This window comes from Silene latifolia, chromosome 6 (assembly GCF_048544455.1).
Source record: "Silene latifolia isolate original U9 population chromosome 6, ASM4854445v1, whole genome shotgun sequence".
Lineage (NCBI taxonomy): Eukaryota > Viridiplantae > Streptophyta > Magnoliopsida > Caryophyllales > Caryophyllaceae > Silene > Silene latifolia.
Genome location: NC_133531.1, coordinates 81,605,965 through 81,621,494, shown reverse-complemented (window position 1 = coordinate 81,621,494; position 15,530 = coordinate 81,605,965). Strand labels below are relative to the sequence as shown.

Here is a 15,530-nt window from a genome sequence, read left to right as displayed (position 1 = left end):
CGAGCACCAGTCATACTCCGGTATGGCACTCACATCTTCAACCACTTTCAAAAGTTTGATTTCAATGCCGTTGTTCAATGTCGGCGCAAGGAATGATGAAATGCTAAGAAGCACAAATAGGCGGCAGAATTCATCACCTCCATCTTTGAATTGCTCCGACTCAATGTAATTGAAGACGTCTCCTAAAGGAATAGAATCAGAATTTGATTTCACTTTGAACTTTTTGCGCCACAGTTGTTTTATGCGCACATATTTTTCATCTTTAGCACCAGGCATATGTCCAGTAGGTACTATTTCCATCTCTCTCTCACCAACAGGTAACATGAAACAGTCATAGACATCATACTTAGTAACCATAAACTCCTTCAACTCCGACGCCCTGAAAACATAAGAACCATCGCTGAAACCCTCAAGAAATTCAGGAACATGTGAAAGCGGGAAAGTTCTGAGTTTAAGATGAAGCAGCCCTCCAAATCCAATCCTCTGTACAGCGGCTCGTTGGGCAATGTTAAGCTTACTAATAAGCTTGTGAAGCATGTTGGGGCGACACTTAACGGAAACAGTAGGGGTAACTTGTGGTTGTTCTTCGCTTTCAGGTACTTCTCCATCAGATACCATCTGAATCAGGAAAAAAAAGTACCTAAGAAATGCACAATCTCAGTCAACCTATAACAGTCTACACATTTACATTTACACTTACTCTATCCTCACATTTACACTTCCAGTATCTTCACATTTACACATCCAATTTAGTCAGATTTACACTTTTTTGTTCACGTTTACACTTACTCTATCCTCACATTTACACTTCCAGTATCTTCACATTTACACATCCAATTTAGTCAGATTTACACTTTTTTGTTCACATTTACACTTCTCCTATATCCTCACATTTACACTTCCAGTATCTTCACATTTACACTTCCAAATTACTCAGATTTACCCTTTATTTGTTCACATTTACACTTCTCCTATCCTCACATTTACACTTCCAGTATCTTCACATTTACACTTCCAAATTACTCAGATTTACCCTTTATTTGTTCACATTTACACTTCTCCTACACTCACATTTACACTTCCATTATCTTCACATTTACACTTCCAATTTAGTCATATTTACCCTTTATTTGTTCGCATTTACACTTCTCCTACACTCACATTTACACTTCCATTATCTTCACATTTACACTTCCAATTTAGTCAGATTTACAGTTTTACAGTTCACATTTACACTTACTCTATCCTCACATTTACACTTCCAGTATCTTCACAATTACACTTCCATTTTAGTCAGATTTATAATTTATTTGTTCACATTTACACTTCCAGTATCTTCACATTTACACTTCCAATTTAGTCAGATTTACCCTTTATTTGTTCACATTTACAATTCTCGTACCCTCACATTTACACTTCCATTATCTTCACATTTACACTTCCAATTTAGACAGATTTACACTTTATTTGATCACATTTACACTTCTCCTATTCTCACATTTACACTTCCAGTATCTTCACATTTACGCTTTATTTGTTCACATTTACACTTCTCCTACACTCACATTTACACTTCCATTATCTTCACATCTACACTTCTATTTTAGTCAGATTTACAGTTTTAGTGTTCACATTTACACTTACTCTATCCTCACATTTACACTTTGAATATCTTCACATTTACACTTCCATTTGAGTCAGATTTACACTTTATTTATTCACATTTAAACTTCTCCTATATTCAAATTTACACTTTCTATTTGTTCACATTTACGCTTTTTTTGGTTCACATTTACACTTGGCCTGTCCTCACATTCACAGTCCCAATTACATCACATTTACAATCCCCAAAACACTCTCGATTAAAACCCTAACAAATACATTGACACTACCCATCAGTTTAGATTTACACTATCAATTTAATTAAAAATTCAAAGACTATAATATTTACACTACCCACTTAGAATTAAATTCAAACATGCTAATGAATTAAAATGTTTATGGATAATAAAATATAATAAAAATCACATAAATTGAAACACGCAAAAAAATCATAAACTCATAAATAACAAAATACAAAAATGAAATAACCCCAATATAACAATTACGACTCAAGGATAATTTGCAAAATTAAAAAATTACAACAAAGAAAAGAATAAAGGATGATCAATGAATTACCTTCAAAGTGAGGTAAAGAAACAAAGATAGGAACTACAAGGGTTTGAATGCGATAAAATATAGAGAAGAAAATGGATTTGTTGTATTTGGTAAGGAAGAGGATATGTAGAAAAGAAATGTGAGATGAAAGACAGGAATAAGGAAGGACGGTTTTTTGAAATTATGAGGAGGTTGTATGAGATAGTGGAGGGAAGTTGAATAACGTGCAAGTGACTGATGGAGGAACATACATGCGAATGGAACAAGTAAGTCTAACGACCCTAAGGAGAGAGGTAATTAGTCTACATATTATTATAATGTTATAAGTTGCTTTTTGTTGTAATCTTAGCCATTCATCCTCACAATCTAAGGGCTCTAAATGGGACTTATGGACTTAATGACTTAAGGTGGACTCACTTGATCCTTCTTCTATATATATATATATATATATATATATATATATATATATATATATATATATATATATATATATATATATATATATATATATATATATAGAGAGAGAGAGAGAGAGAGAGAGAGAGAGAGAGAGAGAGAGAGAGAGTGAGAGAAGGGTTCTTATAAGGCCTTCATACCATATAAGGCCCTAAGTCCTTATAAGAGCCCTTGGATGGAAGGGATGGAGGGATGAGATTACATCTCATTGAAGGGTCACAATTCTCCCTCCCTAATCTCCTTCCCTAATTGTGTATAACTCTACCTAATTTTGTACAACTCTTCCAACATTCTAATCTCCCAACTCACTTCCTCATTCACTCATCCTCTCTCATTTCTCACATTCACTCTTTCTCTCTCATTTTCTTCCCACCCTCTCTAAAAAAAAAAACCCAAACTGAAAAAAAAAACCAAACTGAAAAAAAAAAAAACCAAACTGAAAAAAAAAAACCACCCTCCTCGTCTCAGATCTACCCTTCGACCTCCACCATTTCAGCCGCCCCTCTACCCTTCGACCTCCACCCGCCGCCCCTCTACCCTTCGACCTCCACCCGCCGGCCTTCCCTCCTCCCTCCACCGCAACAACTCCACGACAACAACAACAACAACACAGCCACCCTCACCTCCTCACTCGCCCCCTTTTTTTTAGCCGACAACCGCCACCATTTCGACCTCTACCTCCTCACACCTTACCTCCCGCCTCCACTGCGAACCACCGCCGCCAGATCCCTCACTGCCCTGCTCTCCCTTTTCGTCTCCCTCCGTCTCCCTCCGCGTCTCCTCATCACCTCCCTTTTTCGTCTCCCTCCGTCTCCCTCCGCCTCTCCTCGGCACCTCCTTTTTTTTTTCTTTTTTTTTCTCTGTTTGTTGTGTTTTCAATAGTCCCTGCTGCCGCCTCACCTACGCCACTCTCCCTCCCTCTGCCGCCTGCCGTTCTCCCCTTTTCCCCTTCCTTTCTCCTTTTTTTCAGTCGATATGTATTGTCATTGTGGTTTTGGTTTTACGATTTTGTTTTTGTTTTTTTTGGGTTTTTTTTTTTTTTATTTTTTTTTTGGTTTTTATTGTCCATTTTTTTTATTTTTCAGATTTACTTTGGTTTATTTTTGTTTTTTTTGTATGGGTTTTTGATTTACTTTGGACGTTTTGGTTTTTTGTATGGGTTTTTGATTTACTTTGGTTTATTTTTTTTTGCTTTATTTTTTTATATTTGTTGGTTGTTGATGTTAAAAGTTATACAATTTACGACTAAAGTTATACCCTTTAAACATTAAAGTTATACTATTTACGACAAAAGTTATACATTTTATGACTAAAGTTATACATTTTATGACTAAAGTTATACCCTTGAAACATTAAAGTTACAATTTTTATGACTAAAGTTATACATATTTTGTTATTGTTATTTGGTTTTTTTATTTTTGTTGGTTATTGATGGGTTGTTTTTAATTTCTAATTTATTATTTATATTGTTATTTCATTGTTAATTTTTTTTTATTTGTATTGTTATTTCATTGTTATTTCATTTATGGGTGAATTTTTCTTAATAGATAACATTTTTTATTTTTTTGGTCTAATTTGGTTTTGTTATTGTTACATAATTTTTTTGTTTTTTCATTGTTATTGTTACATAATTTTTTTGTTACTAAAGTTATACATTTTATGACTAAAGTTATACATTTTATGACTAAAGTTATACATTTTATGACTAAAGTTATACAAATTTGGACTACAATTATACAAAAAATGATTGAAGTTATACAAATAAGGACAAAAGTTATTCAAATAAGGACTAAAGTTATACAAAAATGGACTAAAGTTATACAAAAAGGATTTGAAGTTATACAAAAATAGACCAAAGTTGTACAAAAAAAGACTAAAGTTATACAAAGATTGGACTAAAGTCATACAACAATGGACTAAAGTTATACAAAAATGAACCAAAGTTATACAAAAATGAACCAAAGTTATACAAAAATGGACTAAAGTTATACAAAAAATTGGACTAAAGTTATACAAAAATGAACCAAAGTTATACAAAAATGAACCAAAGTTATACAAAAATAGACCAGAGTTATACAAAAATGCACCAAAGTTATAAATTTAGTCCAATTTTTGTATAACTTTAGTCCAATTCTTTTGTATAACTTTGGTTCATTTTTGTATAACTTTGGTTCATTTTTGTATAACTTTGGTTCATTTTTGTATAACTTTAGTCCAATTTTTTGTATAACTTTAGTCCAATTTTTGTATAACTTTAGTCTTTTTTTGTATAACTTTGGTCTATTTTTGTATAACTTTGGTTCATGTTTGTATAACTTTAGTCCATTTTTGTATAACTTTGGTTCATTTTTGTATAACTTTGGTCCATTTTTGTATAACTTTCGTCCTTATTTGTATAACTTTAGCCCATATTTGAATAACTTTAATCCATATTTGTATAATCGTCCATTCCATTTCTCGTATAACTTTGGTTCATTTTTGTATAACTTTGGTTCATTTTTGTATAACTTTGGTCCTTATTTGTATAACTTTAGTCCTTATTTGTATAACTTTAATCCATATTTGTATAACTTTAGTCCATTTTTGTATAACTTTGGTTCATTTTTGTATAACTTTGGTTCATTTTTGTATAACTTTGGTTCATTTTTGTATAACTTTGATTCATTTTTGTATAACTTTAGTCCAATATTTTGTATAACTTTAGTTCAATCTTTGTATAACTTTAGTCTTTTTTTGTATAACTTTGGTCTATTTTTGTATAACTTTGGTTCATTTTTGTATAACTTTAGTCCAATCTTTGTATAACTTTAGTCTTTTTTTGTATAACTTTGGTCTATTTTTGTATAACTTTGGTTCATTTTTGTATAACTTTAGTCCATTTTTGTCTTAGATGAAAAAAAAGTATCTCACAAAAAAAAAAGAGATTTAAAACACGAAATCTTAAAAAAAACGTATAACAAGAAGAGATTTAAGAAAATGAATAAAAAATGAGAACTAATAAAATAAAAGACAACTAAAATAAAATAAAAGACAAAAAAAATAATGAATGGAAAAAACAACTCAAAACATACAAATTAACACAAAACGAAAAAAAAAAAAAAACGAGTTGAAAAAAAAAAAAAAAAAAAAAAAAAAGAGTCAGCGGCGGTGGGGTGGCGGCGGGGGGGGTGGTGGGTGGTTATTTGGTGTCGGGTGGGGTGGTGGTGGGTGGTGGTGAATGAGGAAGAGATAAATGAATGATTTATTTGAGTTTTTTGATTTATTTGGATTTTTTGGGTTTTTTATTTATTTGGATTTTTGGGTTTTTTTATTTATTTGGGTTTTTTTTAGAGTTTGAGAGAAGAGAGAAATGAAATGTGTAAGATGAAAGAGAAATGGATGAGTGGAAAACAAATATATAGTAAATTAGTGATTAATTAGAGTGGATTAGTGAAGGAGGAGAGAGATGGTGAGATTAGCTTATAAACACACTTTTTTGGGGTTGATCTCATCCCTCCATCTCCCTCCATCCAATGGCTCATAATAGAACTTATGGACTTAATATATCTAAGGACCTTAGTTGATCTCTTCTCTATATATATATATATCAATTAATTAAGTTTATGCATTCCTCTCCATCATCTTCTTCTTTGTTTTATTTTATTCAATTTGTTTTACTAATAAACGCAGAAAAATAATTAAGCGAATAATAATTAGAGAAAGAACAATAATGATCGAGAAAAACACATGCAAATAAAATAATTAGAGAAAGAACAATAATGACGGAGATGACAAAACCTAAAACCATAAAGCGATAGATATTTACCTGATAATTAGAGAAAGAAAGAGACGATGACAACAATAGTGACGGAGATGATAAAGCGACGATGAGAAAGAGACGATGAGAAAGAGTGTGGTTGTGTGTTTGTGTTTGTGTTTGTGTTTGTGTTTGTGGCTGTAGCTGTCTGTGTTTGTGTGGTATATATTGTGGAAAGTATTGACAACGGTTTTTACACATAAACCCGTTGTCATTAGAGAATATATTAACAACGGGTCCTTAGAAACCGTTGTTAAAAAGTATTAACAACGGGTTTTAATATAACCGTTGTAATTACTTTTCACTAATTTTGCGGTAAATTATTAACAACGGTTATAATGTAACAACGGTTGTGAAAGTTTGACCCGTTGTTAAAACCAATAACAACGGTTAACAACACATAACCGTTGTAATTAAGTTTAGTAAAATTCGCGCCATCCATTCTACAACGTCTTATGGTGATTTTCGTGAATAAGCATTGTTAAAGGGCCGTTGTGGTTGCCTGGATTTGTAGTAGTGCAAGTCTGGCGATGATACTGTCGTCTTCCCAAAAATTCATCCCTATAATCCTTACTACCTCGGTTGCCAAGATGGACCAGGTGCAAAAATATCACACGTTGTCCTTCGTCAAGACAATTATGACGATTGGCAGAAATCTATGACGATGTCGTTAAAATCGCGACGCAAATTTGGCTTTGTTAATGGGACAATCAAAAACCCACTAGCAAAGTTGATCTCGAAAATTAGGAAGCAGTTTAGTGCACGCTCGTCCTATGGATCCAGAACACCATAGATCCCTCCTTGTTGGCTAACGTTTCTTACGTTGATGATGCATCCGTCTTATGGTCGGAATTGAAAGCCCAATTTGCGGTGGTAGATGACACGAAAATCCATGGCCTCAAAACACAATTGCATAATTGCAAACAAATAAAAGGTATGGACGTTACATCTTACTACGGTAAATTAAAATCACTATGGGACTCACTCGTTATTCATGAACCACCGTTTGCCTGTACTTGTGGAAAATGTGAATGCGGTATTGGCCCGAAAGCTATTCAACGCTTAGATAATGAACGTTTACATCAATTTTTCATGGGACTTGACCCTACTTTGTATGGCCACATAGGGTCACAACAGTTTCAACAAGAGACGTTGTCGTCACTTAATCGTGCATATAACATTGTCCTTCAAGAAGAACGACTCCGTGCTGCTAATATGGCTCCTAATGTCTCGGCTGTCACACCCTTTGCCATGCCATCTGCTCCTAATTCCGTAGACTGCACGCTCTTCGAGACAAGGAGCGCGGGGAGCGTCAACAGCTAGTCTATTCTGTTTGCAATACCAGGGGACACGAAACTCATATGTGTTTCTTTAAGACCTTGAAGTTTCCTGATTGGTGGGGTGACAGGCCTCGCAATTTATCAGATTATCCTCGTTATAGGTCAAAGGATCAAGAGGGGAGCATGTGGTTCTGCCGGGTCAGCTGCGGCTGGTACAGGGGCTGCTACGGGGAGTGCTTCGAACATTGTGCACGCAAATGCAATAACAGCGGGTGCGAGTGCTTCTGCTCTTCTTGCCTCGGATCGATTAAGTGGTACGTGCAAATGGATAATTGATACGGGAGCCTCGAATCATGTTACGGGCACCTTGTCTTGTTTGGAGAATTGCTTTGAAATTGATGGGAGTCCTGTTGGTCTTCCAAATGGCCAACAAGTCGGCCCGACTTTAATGGGATCGGTTTATATTAATGAGTTCCTTACCCTTACTAACGTTCTGTTTGTCTCAAGTTTAAAGTGCAACTCATATCCTATAATACTACGGATTTTATAGGCTGGTACTCGACCGAGTATGGCCTACTCGGTCGAGTAAAGTGTGTTGGGTACTCTGTTTGGCTACTGTCCAGGAATACTCGGCCGGGTATGGGTAATACTCGACCGAGTAGAGTATACTCGGCCGAGTATACTCTATACTCGACCGAGTATCCGGTCTGACGGGTAATATTTTCCGCGGTTGATTTAGAAAGGATTAGAGTTATATTAAGACGCGTTTTACAGTTTCTAATCATTTTACAAAACCTAAACTACACAATGTAACTCTAATCCTCTCCAAATCTCCCTCTCATTTGCGTGGATTGTTCGGGAGTATAGCGAATCTTGCCTTGCGTCGATTATGTCGGTAAGTCTCTGATTTCATGAGTCTCCTTAAGTTGTCTTTTAGGGTTTTGCCCTAATTATTGTTTTGGGTTAATTTGGGGGTTTAGGGTTTGGTCATTATATGTGTGTTGATTGTTGATTATAATTGTTGTAGGTGACGATGTGGTATTTGTTATGCAATTGTATGATTGATTGCAGCGTAGCGGATTGCGAAAAGGTAGGGTTTCCCTACTCAGTCTCTGTTTGTTGATTTAAGATGTGTTTGTATTGTAATTGTTGTTATCTGCTGATCATCGGAGTGATGGTGTTGTGGTGGTGGTTGTGATTGTTGTTATCTGCTGATCATCGGAGTGATGGTGTTGTGGTGGTGGTTGTGACGATTGTGGATGTGTGACGATTGTGATGATTGTGGTGGAGTCATTTGCGGGAGTGGCTTCACACCCTAGTTCGCCCTCCGTGGAACCCGTCACGGGAGGGGATGTGCACATTAAGGGACAGGGTTATCGCTCGTGGATGAGCGGGTTTTAGGTGAGGATTGGCTGTGGTCTCCCACTGGCGGCGAGGATTACCTGTTGCGATGGGTAATCTGGCAGGGCTACACACCTCGGTGTGTAGTCAGTTACTGTGTGTGATCGGGAGACCGGGGATGGAGGATGATTAGCTGGTTACTTGATGCACCTGTTGTCTTACTTTAATTATACAGTAACTGACCCCGTGTTGTGTTTTGTAAAACCTGCGGTGATCCATTCGGGGATGGTGAGCAGATTGTGACAGGTGATACGTTCATTGAGCTTGGGGCAGTCATGGGAGAGTCACCATGCTGGACTAGATGTCACCATCACGAGTCTTAACTTTTGTTTTGTAGTGGTTAGCAGTTGGATAATTCTTTATTGGATTTTTTGGAAACAATGTAACTTTTATATTTACCGTACCTTAATTAAATGTGTTTGTATTGTTGTTTTGATATGTACTAACCTCGAGCAACCGAGATGGTAACAGCTTTTCATGCTGGGGTAGTCCTGGTAAGGTACCTTGGTATGAGGGGGTGTTACAAAGTGGTATCAGAGACGACGATTCTGGCACCTAAAACTAATGAACCCAATGAACTTAGGGAGTCTAAATAAAATGAACCCGGGGAGAGTTGTTTGGAGCTACCGCAAAGACTTGAGAGACGTCCCAAAGTCGCATTGAGGCCCTTACGATCTTTAACCGGTCACATGGGGGGAGTCTTGAAAATTGTTGTATGTCGAGTCATGGGAGTGTAATACTTGTAACTTGAGCTTTGTGAAGTGGTCGGATGAAATGGTGAAAGTGTTGGAACATGGTAGTATATGAAAGGTGGGTTGTGAATTCGCATATGATAGATCTTGAACATGAAGTACGTTGAGCATGTTACCTATTTAATACGATATTGAGCATGATGAATGGTAGTGGTACATGTATAAACGAGCATGATGATGTTAATGTTTGGTTTGTTGGTAGTAGTATGTGATCATGGGCATGCGTATATATATATATATATATATATATATATATATATGAATGTTGTGTTTAAATTCGCATGTGGGTATGATAAGAGTTCAATTATGTACTGGTTTCTTGAAGTATTGAGTTGTTGTTGTTGCCTTATGCATGTTCAAATTGTTTTGGTTTAGAAAATTTGATTTGTGTGAAGACCGATTACAGAAGGGCTGTCTTAAAACTGTCATAAGTAGAGTTCTAGAAATTATATTGATGTAATTCCAATTGGAGGTGATAGCTTGTCTTCTTACGATTCTAACGATAGATCACACGCCCAGATTGACCAAGTAACGAGTGAGATATGACTGTTTTACGAAAACTGGACGGTGCTGAGAACTGTGCCGATACTCGACCGAGTAGGCCCTACTCGGCCGAGTATCTTTCATACTCGACCGAGTATTCCATATTAGGCCGATTATCTCTCTGTGATAAGTCTGTTTAACTTCTGGAGTCGTGACTCGGCCGATTAGTCTCATTACTCGACCGAGTATCCTATACTCGACCGAGTACGCCATGTACTCGACCGAGTACCTCTTTGGGCGGTCATTTTGAGTCGGTGGCTATGTTTTTACATTTGTTGTGAGTCGTACGGTACGTGCACATGTTTATTATGGGTCTTAAAGCATTCTTTTATATATGTGACGGTCTTGACACGTAAGTTACCGGATGTTATGACATGGAGAATGCCGGCTTATGAGGGACATGTGATGGGTAAGGAAGACATGTGTTAATGTGGTTGTCAGACATAGTGGAAAAAGGAAAGGGAAGAATGATGAGCTAATTGAGGTAAAGAGCATGTTTTGTAAGATATGGTGAGTGCTATAGTCGTGTGTTGAGTAATATAAAAGTAAGTATATATGGGCAAAAGTGATGTAAGTGTAAAGAAACGTGAGAATGAAAGATTGAGATGAGGGATGCGAATAGTGGAAAATTAGGATGTGTAAGGATTTATGGAGGGAGACGGTTAGGATTGTGTTGGTTAACGATATATGCGATGAAAGGTCGTTATAGAGAGATGGAAACGAAAGGTGTATAGTGAGATCGAGTTATGCCGTGATGGGTAGATAGTGGTCGAGTTTGGGAACTTGGAATATCATGAGGTGATCATAGTGTGTAATTCTTTGGGCAATTAACGATATAAGGTGATTTTTTTTGGTTTTCTAGAGATATGAAATGGAGATACGATTAATTGAAAAGTAACCGTTAGTGTGTGGACTTGATGGTGACAAGTGGGAGTGAGTAGTATGATGAACGAGGATCGGTGATAAGGAAGAATGAGAAGATATTTATATGAATGAATGGAATTTGAGTTGTGAAGCAACAAGAAGGTAATCAGATAACAAAGAGTTAGGTAGAAGAAGGAAGGAGATGAATTATTAGTTGGGATTATTGGATGGAAGTAAGTTGGGAGAACGTTGATCAAGGTTATGGGACATGAAAATAAGGAATCATGGAAAGGCAAGATAACATTATGAGAGGACGTGAGTTAATAGTTATATAGGAATTCAGGACGACATGTTAGCCGCCGGTTTTGAGGTATTAAGGGAGTAAGATGATGGCAGAGTGTTTATGCGATATGAGATTTTGGTGGAGGTTAGGTTACGACGAGATAAAGGATAGAATTGGAAATAATGATGAAGTAGATTTTGTTGATGGATTGATGTTCGTTATGTAGGATGATAACCAAAGCGAGGAAACAGATTGTTATATTAAGAAGTGATAGTAAGAGAGTAATCATATGAAGGATGTTGGTGTCATAGTATTGTCACTGGCGGTTAAGGATGATGTTACATTCCTCAGTATGTATGGAGACTGATCAGTATGTATGGTTGTGAGGGAGTATAAGAGGTGGATATATGAGGTGTTCGCTAGAAGTTGGGTACTGATGATATGGCTACGTTCGCCGGGTGGTGATAATTGTGTGTATGAGAGGATATGTTATGAAGAGCACTTGAGTTAAGTCTGGATGAGTGGTATTCATTATCAAGTGGTAACTTACGTAATCAGGCTTGACTAGTAACATTCGATTATGGGTCCACGATATGTGTAAATATTTGTGTGAGGTTCTGACCTCACGAGTCATGGTATGGATAATATTCATAAGGTTGGTATTTGTGATCCCGTCTAATATGTTGCGTTGTGATTTAGCATAGCGTTTTAAGAGAGTCTTCTGGTCGAGGAAGTTGTACTGAGTCAGTGTTATGAGATTGTAAAAGTGGTGATGACTATCGATATGGTTATTGTGCCTCGAGTGGCGATCTGCGCGCGGTTATATTGACTGTCGTTTATTTACTGATGAGACTAATTTTCGAAAGTATATATATATATCAGTTATATAGTTTATTGTTTGTTTACTGTCGTTTCCTGTTAGTGCCGGTCGGGGCATATAGACCATTGTTTTGTTTTCCGATGTTTCTTACCAGTGTCAGCTTGGGAGTGAGAATAGAATATGATATGAGAGAGTTGGGTATGGTTCTATTGTTGTCATGGTATAGTAATTCTGTTATGGGACACAGTTGTGAGAGGCTGTTAGAGTACTTTTAATCTTATTTTAGATGAGGCATTGGTGGACATAGTTGTGGCAAGAGAATTTTGGAGCATGTGCGGTATTGAATTGGAATTACATGTAGTTTAGCACCTTTTCTTGGGACAGTGAGTATGGAGTTTTGGGACTTAGTATCATGTCAAGTCAAGGGTGAGTTTTGTGGTAATAAAAGAGATGAACTTGAGACGCTAATTTGAGTATGTGTAACAATTGTGGATTGTGAGCTAAGATCATGGAGATAAGTGTATATGTATATAGAAGTGTGTCGTTTTGCGGTAATGTGGAAGAGATGGAGTAGTGGTTACACCAAGGATTTAATGATATATGTTATGTGAGTACAAAATAATTGGAGGAACGAGTACTGATAGAGAAACAGAGCCCTGGATATAGGAATGATTGTAGGTCTTAAGGTTATAGTGGGTTATTGTTGACATGCGGTGATAATGAGGTTTATGGGAGGTATAGCAAAGCACCTAGTATTAGTGAGTTACGAGGACGTAACATTTATCTTAAGAGGTGTAGGATGCGACGAAGAGAGTTTGATGGTTGTACATGTTATAGTACATTTGGAAGTTTGAGTGTTGGTGTAGAGTAAAGGATGGATTCGTGTTGTGGTTGATTTTATTACAGGTAATGGCAGTGCTCGTTGTAGTATGATGTTTAGGAGTGTGAGTAAAATTCGATAGTATTAACGGATTGTGTGAGGATGTTTATGTGTGTGAGTAAACTTCAAGGACGAAGTTCGTTTTAAGGGTGGTAGAATGTAACATTCCGTCTTGATGGTTGATCTTGTCCAGTGGATTGTCTTGGTATTGAGTTTGCTTGTGAGCGTTATGGAAGTAAGATAGAGGTGGCACCACTTATGATATGGTTATTTGATAATATTATGGAGTTAGTATTGAGAGACTATGCTGTAGTTGAGACGATATCGTGAGTCATCACTACTACGATAACCATTAAGGAGAACAGTCAAGGACCGTTCTAAATGCGTCTTTCAACCGGCCTGTGGCCAAGCGTTCTCTTTGACATATGAGAACGGTTGGTAAATGGTCAACCCGTGCTCGTTGTTATTTCAAATAGCACGGTTGCTAATGGGAACCGTCCTATTTATTAATGCGTGCTCTTTGATATACCATTTGGCGCCATTGTTGTACCATTTCAAATAGAACAGGTTTAACAATTAACCGTTATCTTTGAAAAGTGTTTTTTTTTATATATATTTCCTTTTTCATCGTAATTCCTACACGATTAAATCGTATATATAGCTCATATAAGAATTAAACCTGCATTAAAATTCAGAAACTCCAGCATATTTTACGCAACAAATTTTATTAGAATTAACAAGGACAAATCCTTGAAAAAATATACATCGTTTAATGTTTGTAATAGCGCATAGGCTACAAACGTACTTTCATACTTGCAAAATATAAATAAAAATCCTTAAATCGTTATTACTTAGTAGCATGTAAGTGCAAAAATAATTGAACATCAAGAAATTGTAATCGGCTTCATCCACCATTACTTTTCGGCTTAAAATTAAGTGTGAATTCAGCCCAAATATTCCGCACCTCGTCGATTTGCTCAACCGTATATGTCTTTGGGGCGTTAAGCATGAACTATATATATAGGACATCCAAAAATTTAGTTAATACGCTATATATATGACGTGTAAAGTAAAGCAATTAATAAGATGGAGATTATAATAAGCAAAGCGATGAAAATAATTGAAATGAAGAAAAAAAATACATACATTTGGGGTAATATTAATAGATCTTCCTTTGATTAGCTCCAACATATATCGACAAATATAATACCCGCATAATACGCTCCCATCAGGCTGGCGAGGACACTAAAACAAAAACCAAACCCATATGCATATGTTATATCTACTCCGACCAAAAACAGGCCAAAATAAAGCCTGATGTAAAAACTGAGGAGAATGCAAATACTGATCAGGCCAAAAAAATAAAACAGGTGCTGCACAAAACTAACGAGAATGCAAATACTGATCAGCCCAAAAAACAGGTGCTGCACAGCTGACATGCCAAAATTATTCCCAGCCTGATGCAAAAACTGACAGAAAACAGGCCAAAATAATGCCTGATGCAAAAAGTGACGAGAATGCAAAACTTAATGCTACATCAACAAATCAGATGATGCACATTCACATGATGCACCAACAGACCAAAAGCTATACAAACTGATCAGTTGCCGAGCGAGAAAGGCTAAAGCAGGAAGTACCTCATAGTGACAATTAGCCTAGCAACCCTAAGACTAAAAATAGGGGTGAGATTTAGGAATCACAGATTCCGTAAGTGCTCAATATGCGGCACATTCAGATGATGCACGCACCAACAGACCAAAATCCATCAAATTTAACATGATTCAACTATAGTCTAACTGTCTAAGTAGTCTATCAGGTGACAATATAAAAGATATACCTTAATTATTCTCCAAGTAACTGGTTTTGCCTCGAGCCCTGCTAGTGGATCGATAGAGTTTCTTTTCTCGAAGGCTCTGTATTTGATTTAACTAAAATAAGTCGTCATGTCAAACATAATTCAAATCACGCACTAACATGTAATATACATGATTTACCTATTAATTATTTCCATGATAAACTTTCGAGGCTCCGTATACCCAGCATGATCACACCAATACACAATACTTTCAGATGGATTAATTGCAGCCAACATCCAATGATCACTTTGATTAAAAAAAGAGGACAATGAGAAAATTTCACGTAAATAGCCAGGAATAAATAAATAGAAGTTCGAAAATAGGAAGCTTTATGTATACCTTTCGTGATAAGCTGCAAATATCAGTTTTCGACCCCTGCCACACTCCGTACATGTCATAGCTCTAGCAATTTCAACTAAAATTGTTCAAATAGTTCATAAAA

General features: G+C 36.3%; 1 long non-coding RNA gene across 2 annotated transcripts; it reads right to left on the bottom strand.

Moving 5' to 3' along the window:
* Positions 1-13,940: 13,940 nt before the first annotated feature.
* LOC141658819 (uncharacterized) lies at positions 13,941-15,146 on the bottom strand. Of its 2 annotated transcripts, XR_012549454.1 has the most exons (3): positions 15,070-15,146; positions 14,379-14,477; positions 13,941-14,244 (listed from the first exon to the last, which is right to left on the bottom strand). It is a non-coding gene; the product is annotated as an uncharacterized LOC141658819 (long non-coding RNA). The 2 variants fall into 2 exon arrangements; XR_012549453.1 differs by having other exon boundaries at positions 13,941-14,477.
* Positions 15,147-15,530: the final 384 nt, after the last annotated feature.